At 31.5% G+C, this 21,887-nt stretch overlaps 2 long non-coding RNA genes across 2 annotated transcripts; one reads left to right on the top strand and one right to left on the bottom strand.

The window, feature by feature from the left end:
• The first annotated feature begins 220 nt into the window (after positions 1-220).
• Positions 221-4,056, top strand: LOC126882172 (uncharacterized). Its single transcript, XR_007697198.1, has 2 exons — positions 221-576; positions 3,031-4,056. It is a non-coding gene; the product is annotated as an uncharacterized LOC126882172 (long non-coding RNA).
• Positions 4,043-5,934, bottom strand: LOC126882168 (uncharacterized). Its single transcript, XR_007697193.1, has 2 exons — positions 5,309-5,934; positions 4,043-4,325 (listed from the first exon to the last, which is right to left on the bottom strand). It is a non-coding gene; the product is annotated as an uncharacterized LOC126882168 (long non-coding RNA).
• Positions 5,935-21,887: the final 15,953 nt, after the last annotated feature.

Below are 21,887 nucleotides of genomic sequence, written 5' to 3' on the forward strand. Positions count from 1 at the left end.
CTATTAGCGTGCGATAAAAATGCATTTGCGATATCTCTCTATTGTCTTTCAACCGGGCCCTGATTCTAAGCCCCGTATTTATAGTCAGTACTCAAGACTGATCTCGAGATTGGTCTCAGCCAAGACGATCTTACGGCAACGTCGAGCTCAAGACCACGTTCTGTTTTATAAACGAGTCTTCGGCTAATCTCGGCCATTGATCTCGAGGCTGGAAAATTCATAGAGGTATATATTAACATAGAGTGAGCCCTCACTCCGCCACCACTGACGACAAGATCTCTTCGACTGGTTTGCGGTATCTCTTTCTAGCACAATGTATCGAGAAACATAACATGAAACTAAGTGGGGGTACGGGACGGCAAGTAAAATAAGGAGAATTACTTTATTCATTATGACAAGTGACAAGACAACTTAACCCAAATAATTTAATCCGGCCCTATTTCTATTTTTGAACAAAATGTTGGAAATATCTTAGTTTATTTTTAGTTCTAGCTTATTTATGGCTAGATTGAAAATCTGAATTTTCTAATATTGGTCCATGATTATCATCAGGGACTTGATTCGGTTCTTAAACAGGTAAATTTTCTGTCTCATCTGATATTGATTTGGTAGTGGAATTCTTTAGTGTATTATTTGGACTTTCATTTTCATCTTAATCACTATTGTGATTCAATAATTTTAGGTCATTTTTAGGAGCTGAGTACTTCGTTGCAACTGTACTTTTCTTTCTGTTTGGATACTGCATTAAGGCATAATCTACATTGGCTTCTAAAAGATAATCCTTTTCAACTAAAGGATCAAACTTACTCATTCATACAAATTTTCTTAGTAATACTTTGTCTGAATCTTTCATGAAGAAATAGAATTTCTGCTAGTTGATCTTCATTGATAAGTAAACACATGTTCATGATGTGTACAATTGGTTGCTGTAGACAGTAAACTTCATATAGAGTGCAGAGCATTTGGTATATAGAACATTTTTCCATTTAGTGATGTCTAAATTTCTGGTTTTCAATGCTAGATTCACTGCTTTCCATATAACTCCATTGTATCTTTTAACTTAACCATTTCCTTCAATATGGTGTTGTTCTACTTGAAGATATTCCTTTAGAGTGTAGGTAATTAATAAATTCTTGGTAAGTCAAGCTAGTCCCCCTGTCTGACTGGACGTATCTTAGCATGGAAATCTTGAAAATTCATCAATTTTTTTTTGTTCAGAATCTGTGAGGATACGTGAGAAAAAAGTAACGGGTCTTCCAGATTGACTCAGCATGATAGCAATAGCAAATTCATTCATGTATCTGTTTCAACAATGAGAATTTATTTTTCATTAATTACTGTCCATAGAAGTGCAATATTGTATATCCCAAAATATTTATAGCTTTTGATTGTAGTGACATTTATTTTGATTTAAAGTTAACCCATATTTTTTAACGGCATTTAAAAACTTCAAATCATAGCTATCTTGATCCTCACCACTAACTGTTACGTCATCTAAATAAGCGTAAACCCCTTGTAGATTTTCTTTTTTATTGATAGAATCAATGGCTCTCTAAAAATATGATACTCCATTGGTCACCCCAAGAGGAATACGACAAAATTGGTAAAGGCATCCACTTTCCTCAAAAGCTGTACATGGTTTGTCAGATTCATGAATTGGCTATTCTCATTTAAAAAAATATTTGATTACGTCATCACGCCCAGATGGATGACGTCACTAGTATGTTGTATACAGTAGAACCCCGAAAATCCGAACTAATTGGGGGGACAGCCTGTTCGGATTCTGAAAAGTTCGGATTATTGGAAAGTCAGCCTAACCAGTAATTCAAAGCTCTCCTGCAAAACGTGTAACCTGGCTATGAGAAAACCGAAGTAAATTTATGTTTAACCTTTATAAGCACTACATATAAAGTACCTACGTATTTATTTTTAAGAAATTTTAAATGTCAAAGTCCTACGAATCCAATATTGTTCAATTTTCTGGTTATACTTTGTATAATAAACATGTATTTAAGTTTTTGTCTTGAATTTTTAAAAAAAATTTCACTTTCCGTTAGTTTGGATTTGCAGGGTTCTACTGTATGTCAAAAATATATATGAGGGGGGCAAAATATATTGAATAACCCTGTACATCAAGAAATTTACTACCAACGTCTCTGTTACTGAATATATCACTAAGTACAGGGCAACCTATTTAAAACTTAAAAAATCAGCTAAAAAATTAAACTATCAAAATCATCTGAGAAGCTTTAAAAGTGTTGCAAAAGAAATTTGGTCCATAATAAACAATCTTCTTCGAAATCAAACTCACAAAGCTCAAACATTTTCCCTTCCAGACCATGAATACTTTATTAATGTGAGTAAAATTATAACATCAACTATTTTGTCACAAGAGATCAATTTTGTTAAGATCCGATTTCCTATCTCCCTAATTCAAGAAAGGTCTCAAATTCATTATTTATAAGACTAGTTGATTAATCTGAACTGATCCAAACAATCAATAGTATCAAAAGCAAATCTTCCTGTAGTACTGATGGACTATCCATAAAAATTGTCTCAAATCTCCCAGAAAATGTGTTGGGAGTCCGCATCCCACTAATGACTCTTTTAAGGGGCTATCCTAGTGTAAAAGAAGGAAATTCACATACTTTTTTTGGGAATATCTAAAATAAAAAGTACTGTACCAATTGTTTTGAAAATTTGCATGACTATTTATTATAAAAAGAAGTACAAGTAAAACAATTTTCATAAAAAAAAATAATGAAAATTTAACGATTTATGCCCTATCTACTGGCACAGTGAAAATAAAAAACATGGCTCCACTGCTGCAGCGATTGGGACTAATAGAGATCCTGAATTATAAAATTGCAAATACATATTGATTATTGAAATATTAGTTATTTCCTATACCATCAATTAGGATTTTTGGAAAAATGACGAAGTGTTGAAATTTTTTTAAATTAGCTAGAACATTTTCAGTTTCAAAAACCGCCAAATTGACATTTTTACTTTTGATATTTTATGTTTCAGGATCTCTTTTAGTCCCAATCACTGCAGCAGTGGAGCTATGTTTTTATTTTCACGGTGCTAGTAGATGGCGAATAAATCGTTTAATTTTCAATATTTTTTTATGAAAATTGTTTCACATGTACTTTTTATAACAAATGTTCAGTAGTAATAACCCGAGGACATTGATAATTGTTCGAAAAATTTTTATAACAGATTTCGAAAGCTTGTTGCTTGGAAACAGACCGACGCCGTAGGCGGAGATCTGTTGCCTGTAAGCAACAAGCTTGAGAAAGTTGTTAAAAAATTTTTGAGCATTTATCAATGTTCGAGGGTTATTCGGATAGAAAATTTTTTGCTGATATAAAATTAATAATAATTTCATTAATATTCTCATCAGTATTACAACCAAACCGTGACATTTTGAAATATTGAATATTTGAAATGTCAAAATCGAAATGAAACGAAATGTAGGTATCCATAGCTACATGATTGAGTGAAAACAGCCCATGGGATCTGTTTTCAGTATAATGTTGGTTTTATTGGTTGTATTCAATCAGATGACCACAAATTAATTGATTTCATTGGATTTCTAATTGAGCAAAAAATTTTCAAAATAATTGGTACAGTACTTTTTATTTTAGAAATTCCCCAAAAAGTATATGAATTTCATACTTTTACACTAGGATAGCCCCTTAAGAAAGGTAAATTTCTAGAGCTGCCTAAAGACAGCCATCATTATTCCTCTTCATAAGGGTGGTGAAAAATCTAATGCCTGCAATTATAGACCTATTGCATTACTACTGGTACTCTCAAATAGGACTCATATTACACAAGTATAAAAACTTGTTGCTGGTATGAGCACATTGTGTAAATGTTAGGATTTAAAGAGGATATAAAAACCTTCAATACAATTATGAGCGTTAGTCTCTTTATATCCTAACATTTTTTTTGTTATTGTTTTAGTTTATTATTGTTTTTTATGACTCTGTAAGTTTTGTGTATAAATTGTACAATTTTCCATGACAATAAAGCATTTTTCTATTCTAAGTTGTCTATTTGTTAAACCAAAGCATTGATTATTATTACAAAATATTAATATAATCAATTAAATAATAATATTAATCTCACAAACAATATAGGAAGTATAGTTAAAAAGAATAAACATAGTAATCCACAAGGAAATAAATCTGCACATAGCTATAGCCCAAAGTAACTTCTGTTGTTTATCCAAATCTTCAATAGTCAAAAACATTTGTGTAAAATTAGATTCCAGCAGTTTCTCCTTTTCCTACATTTAAAATAGCTGGTGTTTATTCCTAAAAACAACAAATACATAAATAAAAACTCTAAATTGTATACCATAAAAAAATCATACAAATATGACAAAATATCACAAGAGTATTTTAACATTATTTAAGGACAATTGCCATAATAAGCCACAACAAAAATGTATTAAGCGAAAAAGCTATAGAGCTGAAACAGGAAGTTGCTATGTTTGGTCTATATATTAATGAAAGTAAAAAAAAATACCTAAATGGAATATAACAACGGATTCTTATCGGTAATAAGAAGTGTTTTTATGCATACAAAGACGTAATGAAAAGTAAGTTACTGTTACTGAATCGTGAGTATAAGCTTAGAATCTACAAAACAGTAATTACACCAGTGGTCACATATGGATGTAAAATGTGGACCATCTCAACCACTAATGAAAATCAACTGAGAATATTTGAGCGTAAAATACTAAGGAACATATTTGGACCAACACATTGTAGATGGTTCATGGATAATTAAAATGAACTAATGCAGAGCGCAGATATTGTTAGATTTGTAAAGTCTCAAAGACTAAACTTTCTTGGTCGCTTAGAAAAAATGTCAGATAATCGAGCTGTGATGTCAGAGATGGAAGCCCCAAGGAAATATAACAAGAGGAAGGCCATGTAACAGATGGATAGACGATGTAGAGAAGGATCTTAAAACCATAAATATCAGGCAGTGGTGCAGGAAAGTAGCGACAGGGCAGAATAGAAGAATGCTGTTAAGCAGGCAAAGATTTACAAATGGTTGTAGTGTCATTAGAAGAAGAAGATTTAAGGACAGTTTAGGCAGGCTATATGCATTAAGGCATTATTAAGCTTTGCATTTAACCATATTGTAATACACTATATCTTACATGGTCAAGCATGATTTTCTTTACATAACCCTTGTTCTAAACTAGAACCGAATTGGTAAGTACATATATATTTTTATTGTAGACATTTTAAAAACTTATTACTTAGTTGAATTACTTTAAACTTACCACTTATAAAATGTTTACTACATACTCTCATATTTTAATTTGTGGTCTGTTCTCTTTATTGCTTTTATCCAATGTTCCTGCCTTTGTTTGGATAAAATTCATTTAAATGTATTGCATGGGGGAAATGTATAGCCTTGGGAACAGTAAAAAGTGAGGATTTTATCCCTGTCTGTCCTATTCCCGCAATTTACAGGCTTCTCAAGAAAGCCCTTGCTACAAGTCGGTCAAACACAAGGAAAGGTGTTTTCTCTTTTTTACACACAAACAAATTGACACAAACTGATAATTACTATGGGATAATTCAGTTCTGTAGGCTATAAACAACTTTATATTTAATTTACTATCACAATTTCGCTGCACAATTAACAATAAAAAACAAAACCAAACGGAATATTCGTCTAAAAACATCTACAAATAAATGTCAATGTCCAATGTAAACAGTGACTAAATAAAAATAACAGGAAAGAAATCAGCTAACTTCGTACTTCTCCTAACTTAAAAATGACGTTTATCATACTGTCGCAGCTTTACTATGTGTAAGAGTGAAGTAGCACTAATCCAAAGAAAAAAGATGGTGTCGTCACTTCGCTCCGAATGATACTCTCTCTATGTCAATATATACCTCTATGGGAAAATTATGGATTTTAAGCAATTTTGACATAGAACACCAACTAAAAACTGTCAATCGTCAAGTTAAATATCTTTGCAATGTTTTTCTAAGAGAAACCACTGGGAGATATCATTTATTTCTTATGAGAGAAAGCAAAGCCAATAAAACTCTGGTACTTCCTAGTATTACCTGCCTTTTTATTAATGGTGTAAGCTTTCTTCTATGTTTATATTCTTCATCTGACTAACAACAAAGAAGAAACCATGACAGGTGGTACTTGTATAAAATGCAATTACTATTTTCATGGGAATAAGCCTCAATTTAAGTTTGAAATTAAATTTATTTAATGTTTAAATTCTTAAAGACAGATCACATGCTATAAATTTTTTGTGATGGATATTATTGAGTTAAAGTTGATTTAAGGACATGTTTTAAAGACATCTACTCTAAAATGTATAAATATATGTCTGAATGAGTTAGATAAAATTAAATTATTAGAAGAATTTTTATCAAGCAACAACAATATTGATATAAAATATTAACAATCTTACCCAAATAACAGCAGAAAAGTAAATATAGCCTATCCATTTCTACTGGACATTAACGCTCCTCCTCCAATTCTACACTTCTATATCATCCAAATCTCCTTACTGCTTCGAACAACTCTTTTCATGGTCTTTCTCTTTTTTTTTTTTCCTCCAAAAATAATCTCTTACATGTCGCTCTTACATTCAAGTAATGTTGTACCCTACCAGTACTATGTCTATTTTCATCATAGATTTTCATTTCATCTTTCTTATTCATTGGGTGCGTTCGGACAGCTGAGCCAGCAGTAGCTGTCAGACGTCACCGCTGGAAGTCAGCCGCTGAGAGATTTACTAAGCTTTCCCTATCACGGCTGGATACAACCACTCAGCCGATTTCTGCTTACAGCCAGCCACTATGGTCGTCCGAACGCACCCATTGTTTCAAGTGCCACAAGCATACAATGCCACTTGAAATAACTGCTTCATAATACATTTTTGCATTATAGTTGTCCTACATACATTTTTGACTTCAATCATATACCATCGATCTGCTTACTAGCTTACTCTTAGTAGTATCTTTTCTATTTCTTTTTCTTCTTCCCATTTATCAATTATTGCCACTCCTAAATACTTGAATTTGTTGATATTTTCAATTTTGTATGCCTTTGTTCCTGTTTTTAGTGTGAAAAATTTATTCTGTTTCATCTCTCCACACATTTCAATACACTTAATATTTTATTTTTGTTTCATTTATAGACATGCAATTTTCTTGCTTCACCTCTCAAGTTTCTAAACAACTTCAGCTTTTTTTCTTGTTAAGAGGACTATGTCATCTGCATAAATAATGGTATACAGTGATGAGCGTGCTATTAACTGGCAAAATGACATAAAAGATGGAAACATATAGTATGTTGTGAAATAAAAGGAGATGAAACTAGTAGAGGTGTACAATTATCAATAGGAACCTATAAATTTACAATCAAGTATATTCAAATGGGAAATAAGCCACAATTTTACCTAAAAATGATTTTATTAACGTTTCGACGCCCAAGTCGAGTGTCGTTGTCAAAATACAAAATAATACTCATAATATTTTGACAACGACACCCGACTTGGGCGTCGAAACGTTAATAAAATCATTTTTAGGTAAAATTGTGGCTTATTTCCCATTTGAATATACTTGATTATAAAAATGCCACAAGAAAATAGCTTCAGAACAATATAAATTTACATTACATAATTTCCCACCTTTAGACCTCTGTGACAGTTGTCATACTCCTGCCACACATCTAAAGGTGACAAACTATGTAATGTAAATTTATAGGTTCCTATAGATAATTTTACATCTCTTTTTATTTCACAACATAATATGTTTTCCATGTTTTGCGCTATTTTGCTGGTTATTAGAGTGCTCATCACAGTATTGCTGTTTACACACCTGGACCTCGGAGGTAATCTACACTATGTCGACATGGTGTTTTTTTATTAGTTGGATTATACACATTGGTTATATATTATCATTAAAATATAGTCATATTGTCTTTCAACTAATTATGGGATATATCAGATTTTTATTAACATCCTAAGTGCTCTAAACTTTGTTGCAAACACATGCTAAACACAGTTGCTCGAAATGACATAGTGTAGTTTACCTCCGAGGTCCAGATGTGTAATTAATTTTATATTTGGTAAGGAAAGGTTTGTCAAATAAATACTTATTTAAGAAGAGGGAAACTCATACTCATTTATTTTAAAATAAAATATAAAAAATACATATTAAGAAATAAAATAAAAAATATATCTAACATAATACAGATTCAATAATGTATTCTCAGAATAAATAAACAAATTCCAGTTGAACAAGAGAAAGACAGAAGGTTACTATATATTTATATTCCAAAAATATATGGTGAAAGTACAATAGTAGAGTAGCAGTAGACAGGTAGGTAAAATAAATGATGATAAGTTGATAAAGCACTGGAAACAACGATAAAGCACTAGAATCAGGCTAAATAGCATCTAAAATATGAAGACCAGAGAAGATATAATTTTGAACTATACAGGGCATACCACGATCCATATACTTTCATCAAAATAGGACCACAGTCTAAGAGGAAGGATGGAAGCATATGAAATACTTTCCAAAATAAACACACAAATGTCAGCTGGACATATAACGAGAGAAAGACTATAGATTAGATATAAGGAACAAATAGAATAAGACATTGATATTTTAAAAATAAAAAATTGCAAGAACAAATCCTGAAATAGATTGGAATGGAGCTGTATTCCTCAAGAGACCAAAACTCGAACAAAAAGGGTTGTCGAACAATGATCATGATAATATTTTGAGAAATAATAGACAAAAAAATCAAACACAATAAGAGTAGGTATTCAATAATGTATTCTCATGCAAAATATTGTTGAAAAAAATGTCACCAAAAATTTAGAGATTGTTCCACATCATTAACATGTCTATTTACCACCAGATCATTATTTACCTAGATTGTAAGGTACTGCTGTAGCACATATTATTGCAAGACATGTATATAATGGTTTGTAGACCTTGTTGAAGACAAGGAAACTCTCTTTTCCAGGTTCCAAATAGCTTTTCTACATTTCTTGTTCTCACATGAGTACTATGGTAAAAATATCTTATTTTCTTGATCATTACCTAAAAAGATATTTATGTCTATTAAATAACCTACTATTTATTTAGCAATTATCAATAAATACCTGGCTGTAATACTGGGGTAAGTAGATAGTGTCTGCATGCATACCCACTACTGTCATCTATTCCTATTAATAATCCTGGAATTTCACTTCTTTGAATTTCACAATTTCACTCTTAATGCTCTTAGATCAAATATTGAATGACTTGATAAACTTGTTGTTGAACAGTAATATACATAATTCTCAGTTGAACAGTAATTTCTCTTCTAGTACCTACAAATTCATTTACATAATAAGAGTCTGAATAACATATATCGTTCATTTGGAAGAAGAGGGTTACATCTCAAAATGTTAAAGTTTTTTTTTTATTGCATCAATAGCTTCCAAATAATGTCTTTTGCTATAGAAAAAATGGTTGCATGTGTAAGTACGCTAGTTTCCGAGAGATGGCAGATGCAACTCTTTGTCGTTCCCCGAATTTAACGAGTTGACTATGAAAAATACAGTTACATTTCAGTATGTACTTGACCTAGTTTTACTGAACGGTATTTGTTTTAGAGAATATAGTTATATCTTGAAATATAATTGACAAAAGATAAATTAATATAATTAAAAGGGTGATATTTGTGTTTGGACCCATTTTTCTTAAAGGTAATATTATTTTTATACATTTATTTTTGGTATATAGAGTTATAAGTAAAGATATACACATTTTTTTAAAAAGTATAACGTGAAAAGTGTTCTGATAGAAGGTTACTTTCTTAGTTGTAACTTTCTTTTAAATAATATATCATAAATTAGAAGAAATGTAGTGTGCGTAAAAAGTAGTTTTGCGAAATGTAACCTTATTGCTTAAAATTATTTTGTTATATTTGAATTATTTTTTTTTTGCATTGGGTAAATTATTATAACTTTATCGTATTATTACATATAAAAAATAACTATATTATATATTTTTACAGTATATATTTATAGTAGTATTATTTTAGGATTAATTTAATTAGACAATAATGCTTAATAACAGCCGTACGAATCGCATTTTTGCAAATCTTGAGAATGTTGAAGATATTCAAGGCAATTATACTAAAGATAATTCGGAAAATTCTTTTAAAGATGCACAAAACATAATGTATGATAAATGTAATACAGTAAATACTACGGAAACGACACCAACAACAAAGTGGGTGATTGAACATTTTGCCAAGGAAAATTTAGAAAATTGTCCTGTTGGTCAGTTCTTATTTAGATCGAAAAAATACGGATTTTTTGTATAAGTATTATTATTTTAGATATTATTAACCTTCGGAGTACGGAGATTATTTGACTTACTTAGATTACGAAGATGGGTCAAGCGTGACCCATTCTCATTTTATTTATAAGGATGTTTTAAATAGTCAGTATTAATAAACATTATCTTTAATTCAACAAAAAACAAACAAACATAACCATTATAATCCTAAATTATTGTATTTAAATTTTTTAAGATGGTTTCCCATGGGTATACACTAGTTCGCTGCGGCGGCCAGATTTTAATCCCTTACAGAAAACGGGCGTAGGTAAATTCACTCCGGCCATATATTTGAATACGTATACACGTAAACAGAGACGGCTGCGATTTACGTGTACCTACAAACATATTAAAAATATTTTTCGAAATCCGAAGACCGGGTCAGGACTGACCCGGCATCATAGATGTTACGTAGAGGAAAAACTGTAATTTGCATGTTCACGAATTATATACGAAAAAATAGACTGAAACAAATAAGGAGAACTTACAATCAATCGGATTTGTAAAAAAATTATTTCATAAAATATTAAGAAATAAGTGAATTTCGGGTCACGCTTGACCCAGTCTTCGTACTCCGAAGGTTAATAATGCAGACCCATCTGAAAAAATCTTAAGCAACCCTATTATGACAAATGATGACACATGTGGTAGTGGAAATAATAATTTTTTGGGTAAGATAAAATACAAAGATACACTGCTTTAAAGTTCCTAAAAATGTGGATATTATTATAAGTGGTGTTATTTTTATTTTTAGAAACTCAATTACCTAAAAAAGCTATGGATAAAGGTACTTCATCTTCAAGCAGTGACTCATCTTCAAGCAGTAACTCATCATCAAGCAGTAAGTCATCATCTAGCAGTAACACATCTTCTGATACAGACAACAGTTCACAACATTCTAAAACCGATACCGATCCTTATGGATCAGATGACAGCATCGCAGATCCTCCTTTTAATCCACCTGTCATTAAAAGGCAAGTTAAAATAACAACAGGTAATGCAATTAAAAAAAGAAATGTTAAAGATCCGTCAAACAATGAAAAGGTGGGTAGGAAGAAACTTCGGCAGCCTGCAACTTGGAAACAGGCAGACACAAAGAGATTGCGAAATGGCGGAGAAGCCTATTTATCTACCAGAATTGTTCAAAATGCAGACGGCACAAAAACCAAATCCAAAATATTGCGGCCAGCTAAAACCCTTTTACCACCCTGCGGGAATAAATGCAAGTTAAAGTGTTCCGAAAAATTAGACGAAGCACAGAGAAACAAAATATTTAAAGAATACTGGAATCTGAATGACCTTGACAAACAAAGAGAATATATTTCGTCTAATTTGAAAGCTGTTGCACCACGGTACAGATATTCAAATAAAAAAGCACCCAGAAAACCAAATAATGCATACTATTTTTTAATTGATGGACAGCAAGTAAGGGTGTGCAAATATTTTTTTATGGCAACGCTATCAATTAATCACAAAATTATAACAACGGTCCTGCGAAAACAAACTGTATGCGAAACCGGAAAGGTTATAGAAAAGGACAAGAGAGGGAAGTATGGAAAACATCAAAAAATAAGTGAGAGCATAAAAAATTCAATTAGAGCTCACATTAACTCTATCCCCAGGAAAGAAAGCCATTATTGTCGGTCGCATTCCTCTAAAGAGTACATTGAAGGAAGTAAAACCATAACCGATTTACACAGGGACTACCTTGAATTATGTAAGGAACAAAATGTTTCTTCGGGAAACTACCTTATGTACTTTAAGATCTTCAACGAAGAATTTAATCTAGCATTTCATGTCCCTAAAAAAGACCAATGCGAAGAGTGCTTGCGATACAGGTCTTCGTCAGAGGAAGAGAAGGCATCTTTACAAGAAAAGTTCGATAAACATTTAACAGAGAAAGACTTATCCAGAACAGAAAAAGATATTGACAAACATAGTGATGGTACAACAAAAGTCGTAGTGTATGATCTTCAAGCAGTTTTGCCTTGCCCAACTGGAGAAGCATCATCATTTTATTATGTTTCAAAACTAAATGTTTTTAATTTTACACTGTATGATATTAAGTCTCACGAAGGCACTTGCTTTTTATGGCACGAGGGTGAAGCTTTGAGGGGGTCAAACGAAATAGGATCTTGCATTCTAAAGTTTCTTCAAAATATTTGTAATGACGAAAATTTAAATATAATCTTCTATTCTGATAATTGTGCAGGGCAAAATAAAAACAAATTTATAATTGCCCTGTACTTGTATGCTATAAATAATTTGCCCATAAAATCAATAACTCATAAATTTTTTGTCCCAGGACATGGACAGAGTGAAGGGGATAGTGTCCACGCTATGATAGAAAAACAGATAAAAAAATATAAAAAATCAAGTCCAATATACGTACCTGACCAATATGGGTGCATTATTCGAACAGCGAAAAAAACTGGAAGTCCATATAAAGTACATGAAATGGGTTTTAATGACGTGTTTGATCTTAAAGCTTTGTGTGCAGACTTACACCTTACTATTCCCAAAAATTTTAAAATATCTGATGTGAGGATCTTGATGTTAGATCGCAACAATCCTACTATTCTTAATTATAAATCATCTTTTAATCAACCAGAATATGATCAAGTGGAAATTGTGCGTTCTAGGCGTGAAATTAATGTCCATAATATTGCTTTAAAGAAAGCTTTTACAAAAAAAGTGGGAATCACTGAAGCCAAGAAAAATGGACTGTTGTCTTTAATAGAAAAAAAGCGATGTGTTCCTGACTACTACTTAAGTTTTTATAAAAATTTGTGAAGAAAAACAATCGTTATTATTGTTGCTTTATATTTCATATTGTGTTGTGTAATGGATACGAACTAGTTTTTTTATGTTTTATTAATCAGTTTTATTAAATAATATTGATCTAATGGCATTTTTAATAATACTTTATCAATACAATTTCTAAAATGTAACTTTATGAGCAAAACCAATTTCTTAAAAAGATAATATTTCTTTATTGAAGAGGGTTATATCTAAGTTTTTTTTCTAAACCTGATATCTAAAAAAAAAAAAAATTTGTCAGAGCGATTAAAAGATCAGAAATCTATCATACTCAATCATTAAATCCTATAATATCAATAAACACTGCACAATATAAATGAAATAAATTGATAAGAATTTTAAAACCTCTCTACTGAAAAAGTGAAAATTCTTAGTTGTAACCCTCTTCTTCCAAATGAACGATATTGTATGTCTTTACATGTATGTGGGCTTCCTCATAAAAACTGGTTATATTCCTATAAGGGCCGGTTTTTCAGTGCTGGGTTAACCCAGATTTTTCGGTTATCGAAATTTTTATGGTTAATCAGTTTTTCAGTACTAGGTTATCGCTTAAACCCGTTTAAGTTGACCAAGATTTTAACCGATACTCGCTATCATAGGTGGTTTAACTCCGAATTTTCCGACAGGACAGACGTTTATCTTATCTATATTTGCTGACAGAAGAGGTTAGTTAAATTATGACATTTTGTGTTATCGCGGGAAATATTGTATTATGTATTATTATATTCTTGATTATATCTTCATCATCAGATGAAGAGTCGGAACTTGAATGCATTAATCATTTTTGTAATGTTATGTTATTTATAAAATAGGTTATGAAATTCTATTTTGTTTATTTTTCTGTCAAAAATCTATAGAATTACACATCTTGGTTTAAAGCACTGAAAAACGATATAAGGGCAATGAACTGTCAATACGGATGGAATGGCCATGTCCCATTCAAATAGTGAAGCAAGATTGACACCAACATACAAGAGAGAGGTCCTAGAGAGAGACAGACAAGGTGGTGGAGAATTTGACAGGCCGTGTAATTTGAGTTGCCTATATAAATGGACCCGATTTAATCAGTATTTACAGTTCGTTGAATATTTTAACTTGGCTAAGGCCTAATGCTGATTGGCAGTACATATTTCAAAATTTAACCACTTTTTTGTATTTAGGGGATAAATAGAGTACACAGTACCATACTTGGTGTTTAGATACTTTTCAGAATTGTTATTTGTATTTATCAAAACAAATACCTACTTTCCTAAAGTATTTGGGAGTTAAATAATTTTAAAACTATTTAAATACTAAATTAGTGACTGTTTTATACAAAGTGAAGAAGTCCTTGATTATGTTTTTATGTTACTTTTATATTTAGACTTTTATATTTCCCCGATTTAAGTTGATATAGGCAACTCAAATTACACGGCCTGTCAAAGTTTCCACCACCTTGTCTGTCTCTCTCTAGGACCTCTCTCTTGTATCGTGGCTACATTAGTTGTCTTTGTGCCTATTCCATCCGTATTGACAGTTCATTGTATAAGGGTTAAAATATTGGTTAAAATCATAGATTTATAATACTCTAGATTGCGCCTTACGATCTTAAAATGGGTGACGGTTGCGACAGAGATAAATGAGCCTATTTGGTCGGTAGTCTCTTTCTAATTCAAGGGGAGTATCGACGACGTCACTATCCTACTCTGTCGTCGAGTATTTTAGATGGCTTGACAGTTCGAGCGGATGGCGACGAGAACTGGTCGTTTGTCTTCGGACGTGGATAATCCTGGTTCGAATCCCATACCAAACTTTACTTTTTTATTTTTAATTTAATCAATATTGCGTTTATTAAATATTATTACATCTCTAAAATAAATCTATGCAAATAAATATATAACAAATAAGAAAAACTGTGTAGGTACCTATAGATTTTTAAAAATATAAAAGCCAATGTTATTTTTTTTAATAAGTTAATGGTAGAATACTATAAAGTAATTAAAAATATTCGTAAAAAATTACCAATAATTAATATCAACATAATGTACCATCGATTTATTAATTGAATCGGTCATTTCAAAAATAACACGAGTCACATATTCCTAATTTTACAGAAGAGCAAAGAAAACTTAACTATATAGTCGAAAGATGGATGAAATGGATGACACCAAAATTCAAAGTTATATTGTAGTTTTGTTCCTAATATTTTTACTGGACTGGTGTCGTTTTTGCACACAACGTGTATCTTAAAGGAGTCTATTCCTCTCAAAAAGTTAGTTTCTCAAAATTGTGGACTTTGCTGTTTTTGAAATGACCGATTCAATTATAAGTAATTAGACATTATTTTTATTTATGAAACTATTGTTACAATTTTTTAAAAAAGTAGAAGCAAAACAAATATTATTCACATCATTCGAATAAGGACGAATTTATATTAATAACGAATGACTTTTATTTTACTATGCAGTTCACAAATTATGTATTCCAATATTAACTTACTATACATAGGTACTACATTTATTATCTGCTAGATTTACTTAGGTCCATTTTTCAGAAGTAAAAATATCTAATAAACGCAATATTGATTAAATAAAAATAAAAAAGGTAAAGTTGGTATGGGATTCGAACCACGATTATCCACGTCCGAAGACCAAAGACCATTTCTCGTCACCACCCGCTCCAACTGTCAACACATATTACTCGATAAAGGGGGATAGTCACGTCGTCGATATTCCCCTAAAATTAAAAAGAGACTACCGACCAAATAGGCTCATTTATCTCTGTCGCAACCGTCACCCATTTTAAGATCGCAGGGCGCAATCTAGAGTATTATATATCTATGGTTAAAATTTAAACTAGGTTAGCTAACCAAAATTTTAACCGCTCACTGAAAAACCGGGCCTTAGTAGCATAAAACCTTTGTTGTTTAAGTTAATGCGCTGATTCGCTGATGAACTTTAATATTGTAATACTATTTTAGATTATATTTTTATCTTGAATATATCGCTTTTGTATACTTCCCGGGCGATTTTCTTCTCCAATATTATCAATAAACTCTAAAAATGCTTTTACTTCTTCATACATTTTTATTGTAATTAGAAAAACAAAAAATATATGTTGGAACTGAATTAAAAATATTCAAAATTCAAACAATAACAAACAAAGTTAGGTTAGAATCGCGGTCTTGAGGAAGGTCGATCGATGACTTGAGATTCGGCTGTCATTTTACACTTCCCAAGACAGCGTCGTGTCTCGAGATCGTTTTATAAAACACAAATTTGGTTCAAGGTCGGTCTTGAGCATCGACGCTGTCTTGAGACTCGACTATAAATACGGGCCTAATTCATTTCGACAGTCGCAATTTCATTTCGACACCGCCATGACAGCCGCAGACTATAGCGATTCTTATTCATTTCGATATTAGTTACAACTGGGGATATTAATCTTATCATGTTGAGACTGCTCAGAATTTGGGTTGGCGCTCCCGTTTATTGGAACTTGTTGATAGTCTGGGAAAATTATCGAAAAAATGCCATTTTTGGGAAAAATTATTTACCAGCTATTTTATTGCTAAAATCGAATCTTAAGATTGCATATACAGTGCGTCCATAAAGTAACGCATAAATTCATTATTTCGTAAACCAGCGACATTAATGAAAAATCCTGAAACGGGTCGATTTTTATTTTTAGAATCAGATTTTTTGGCATATATATCATACTAGTGACGTCATCCATCTGGGCGCGATGACGTAATCGATGATTTTTTTAAATGAGAATGGTCATGTGATAGCTCATTTGAAAGGGTATTCAATTCTCTATTCACTAATATAAACATTTACCTAATTATTTATACAAGGTGTTCAAAAAACATTTTTTTAATTAAAATAATTGAAACAAAAAGAAGAATGTACGTAATTTATTTAATTCAAAATACGTTTTACTGTTGTCAGAAAACAGGAAAAAAATGTTTATTTGAGAAATAAATATTGTTTTTTGCTTAAATTCAATGTTAAAACTGCCACCCACCTGTCGCTTGGCAGTTTGAACATTTCGTTTAAGCGAAAGTCAATGTTTATTTGTCAAATAAAATTTTTTTCTGTTTACTGACAGTAGTAAAATGTATTTTGAATTAAATAATTACATTATATTCTTCTTTTTGTCTCACTTATTTTAATTAAAAAATGTTTTTTGAACACACTGTATAAATAATTATGTTAATGCTTATATTCTTGGATAGAGAATTGAATACCCTTTTAAATGAGCTATCATATGACCCCTATTCTCATTTAAAAAAATCATCGATTACGTCATCACGCCCAGATGGATGACTTCACTAGTATGATATATATGCCAAAAAACCGTAATTTAAAAATAAAAATCGACGTGTTTCGGGAATTTTCCTTAAAGTAACCAGTTTACGAAATAACGAATTTATGCGTTACTTTATTAGTAATATGGGGTATGACAAGTCCGCAGAGAGTGTGTTATTTTATTTATAAACAAATTAGCACTTCTAAATCTTCTTTATTTTTCAATTAGTGGTCTGTATCTGTAACTCCTAAAATTTTTCCTTTGAGCCAAAAACACTCAAATAAAAATTCACCGTAATTTAGTTCTGCACAAAGTTATTTTTTTTCCGATTTCCTTCAACAAAAATTTTACTCAGAAAATCCGAGTTTTCCCAAAAAATCTGCAATTTTCAATTAAAATTTTAGGGAAGTACCTAATTATTTATCAATAATTAAATAATTGATGACATGAAAGATTTATTATAGTAGATTATACAGAGGGGCTAAATTATGGAATAAATTCATTTCTTTAAAACGGACGATTTTGGAGCAAAATCCCGAAAGAGGTCGATTTTTATTTTTAAATTACAATTTTTTGGCATATATTTCTTACTAGTGACGTCATCCATCTGAGCGTGATGACGTAATCGATAATTTTGTTAATGGGAATAGGGGTCGTGTGGTAGGTCATTTGAAAGGGCGTTCAATTCTCTATTCAGTAATATAAACATTATTATCATTAGGTATTTATACAGGGTTGCCAAAAAAAATTTTTGAATTAAATTAATTGGCGCAAAAAGAAGAATGTATGTAATTTATTTAACTCAAAATACATTGTACTGCTGTCAGAAAATAGAAGAAAAGGTTTATTTGACAAATAAGCATTTCTTTTCGCTTAAATTAAATCACAAACAGCCTCCCTCCTACCTATTGGCAGTTTGAACATTTAATTTAAGCTAAAAGCAATGTTTATTTGCAAAATAAACATTTTTTTCTATTTTCTGACAGCAATAGAATGTATTTTGAGTTAAATAAATTACATGCATTCTTCTTCTTGCGTCAATTAATTTAATTCAAAAATTTTTTTGGCCTCCCTGTATAAATAATGATATTAATGTTTATAATACTGAATAGAGAATTGAACGCCTTTGTAAATGAGCTACAACACGAACCCCTATTCCTATTTAAAAAAATAATCGATTACGTCATCACGCTCGGATGGATGACGTCACTAGTTTGAAATATATGCCAAGAAATTTAATTTAAAAATAAAAATCGACCTGTTTCGGGATTTTTCTCTAAAATCGTCCATTTTAGAGAAAATGAATTTATTCCATAATTTAGCCCCTCTCTGTATATCAGGAGACCGGCGACAATCTAACCAATAGTTTAGCAATAATTAAAATGTTAATTAAAAAATTTCGGTCGAAATAATAACCAGAAAGATTATGATACACCAGAATAACTATGATTTTCGTATAAAAAAGCACTATACCTATTCAACGTTCCTTACAGGATTGAAATTGGACCATTTGAGCGGTCTCAGGAATGTTATAAAGAAACAATTTTTTGGCTTATAAACAAATAGAACCCCTCAGAAAATATTAGATTTAATTAAATTAAGTTAACGCTGTTGAAAAGGGCACGGCTTCTGTGTCCTTTTCGAAGAAAAACAAATTGAATTGCGAGGAGTGATTCCAGGTATAACCGGTCAAATTTGACCGGCATTTGCGACAGAGTTATAAACAACAGGATTTTAATCTTTGAACCATTAGATACCTTTTAATTCCGGTCCTCTTTGTACATACAAATTTTCATATCTTCAAGACACTTATAACAAAAAAGATTTATGTCACTGTCACCAAATTATTTAATTATTGATAAATAATTACTTCCCTCAAATTTTAGTTGAAAATTAATGATTTTGTTTGGAAAACCCAAATTTTCCGAGGAAAATTTCCGTCGAAGGAAATTGGAATAAATTATCAATGTGCAGAATTACTGTCAATTTTTATATGAGTGTTTTGGTTTGAAGTTAAAATTTTCGGAGTTATAGAGCAATAATAAAAAAAGATTTCGGAGCGCTAATTTGTTTATAAACAAAATAGCACACTTTCTGTGGACTTTGCACAGCTATATTACTAATATAGGAAGTCTTAAGATTTGATTTCAGCATGTCCAGCAATAAAATAGCTGGTAATTAATTTTTCTTGTTTTTTACTAATTTTCCCAGATTATTACCTTACATCTTTCATTGAGTTGATGATTCATGTTGTGGACATTCTCAATTATTATATTTCTAATTTAAGGGGGTATTAGTACGCTATGGTCAAAATAGGTGGCCAATTTTTAAACTAACGTTTAACAGTTCTTTGAATAGATGGCAGCACGTACATATATTTTATTATTAAATTTAGTTCTCTGAACGACACCGCATTGATGCCATGTATTGCAACTTAGTCTCGGCACATCTCGATCTTAATCGTACTTTGTATTTACAGACGACAGTTGTTAATCCTTTCTTTACCTGCCTAGGGTAAATTCTCATTAATAGATACTAAACGTTCATTCATTTGGATATAGTTTATTATTTAATATTGTATTATACGGCAATTCGTAATTCTTTACCTGCTCAAAAGGATTTATTTCAAACTAAAGAAATTTGCAATTATTTGAAATACAAGTAAGTGCCTATCTAAATGACCAAAAAAGAATTATGCTAATTCTCAGAATGAAGATCGAGTATAAAATTAGTATTTTTAATAAATGTAAAATACGTAAGTCAATTGAAAAACAGAGTCACTACAATAACTTTTTTCATATTGAATGTTTTTTCAACAGGGAAAGTTTTTTCCTCGGAAAATTTCACATTTTCATTTCATTTCTCATTTCAACATGCGAGGCAGAATAATAATTAGCCTAATGAACCACTTACTTAAAACATTTTTAAAAGTAATATACTGCAGAATACCTATATAAAAAATGCGAAGAACAAGTATCACGGACAAAGATTTGATTCCGCAATGCCTTGCCCTTAGGCACCCGAGAGGCTCTATTGACTGTCTAAGTGCTATATATTTGTTTTATCGACTACAAAAAGGCATTTGATAGAGTACAACATGATAAGCTGCACATACTCATAAATTATCTTGGAGGAAACTGGATTAGATGATAGATCTAAACAACATTAGATATGCCGACGACGCAGTAGTTTTTGCAGATAGCCTAGATGATTTGCAAAGAATAATGTCGCGCATATAAGACATAAGTAGTGAACATGGAATTTCAATACGAAAAAAAAAAGAAAGTAATGGTAGTCATTAAGAGCGAAATATATTACATACACGGCTTTTGGTTAACCAACAACCAATTGACAGAGTGGACAGCTACACATACCTTGGTACCTACATAAACAGTCAATGAGACCACTCTAGTGAAATAAAACAACGCATAGGAAAAGCGAGATCAGCGTTCATAATGATGAAGTCTCGTTTCAGAAGTCACATTTACCACTTGTTAACAAAATTTCGGTGCTACTTCGGTATGCGGCCTACGGCAGAGTTTCTAGTTTGGTATGCGGTCTACCGTCTGATATGCGATCTACGGCAGTTTAGCTGATTCGGCATGCGGTCTACGTACAAAAACAAATTAGAGAAACTATTACAAACTTTTTATTTATTATTTATATTTATACTTGTGCTTTACTTCACACTTCACGTGTTATTCTGTCTAAATCCCGAACCGAGGATTAGCGGCGTGTAATTTGGGTTGCCTATATAAACTTGAATCAACGAAATGGGCCTTGAGTGTTAATTTAAAACGCTGAAAAGACCGTTTAGTGATAATAAAAAGGGTGGGTTGTGATTGCGCGCAGCGGTCAAATACCTCCTGCCCTGCGGTTCTCTCACTCTAATACCCGTAAGTTGGGTTTGGACCGAAGGGTTAGGTCTTCCTCCTTTCAGGCAAAAACCGATATTTACTGCGGTTGCATGATATTTAATATTAAAATAGTATTGGATGTGGTAGAATGTAGACTCTTTGTATAATTACCAATTGAACAGTGAAGCTGTTAGTAATAATAAAATAGTAATGTTTGTAATAGTTTCTCTAATTTATTTTTGTACGTAGACCGCATGCCGAATCAGCTAAATTGCCGTAGACCACAAATTAGACGGTAGACCGCATACCGAAGTGGCACCAAAATTTCTATTATCAGATCCTATGTATTTTCTAGATTATTATACTGAGTAGAAGCCTGGACTCTTTCCGAAACTTCTTTAAGAAAACTCAAGGCATTCAAGATGTGGTATTACAGTCGCATTTTAAGAATTTCGTGGATGGGTCGTGTGACTAATGTTGAGGTCTTACGTAGAATGGGCAAGGAATGCGAGAT

The sequence above is a fragment of the Diabrotica virgifera genome, chromosome 3 (assembly GCF_917563875.1).
Source record: "Diabrotica virgifera virgifera chromosome 3, PGI_DIABVI_V3a".
Classification (NCBI taxonomy): Eukaryota; Metazoa; Arthropoda; class Insecta; order Coleoptera; family Chrysomelidae; genus Diabrotica; species Diabrotica virgifera.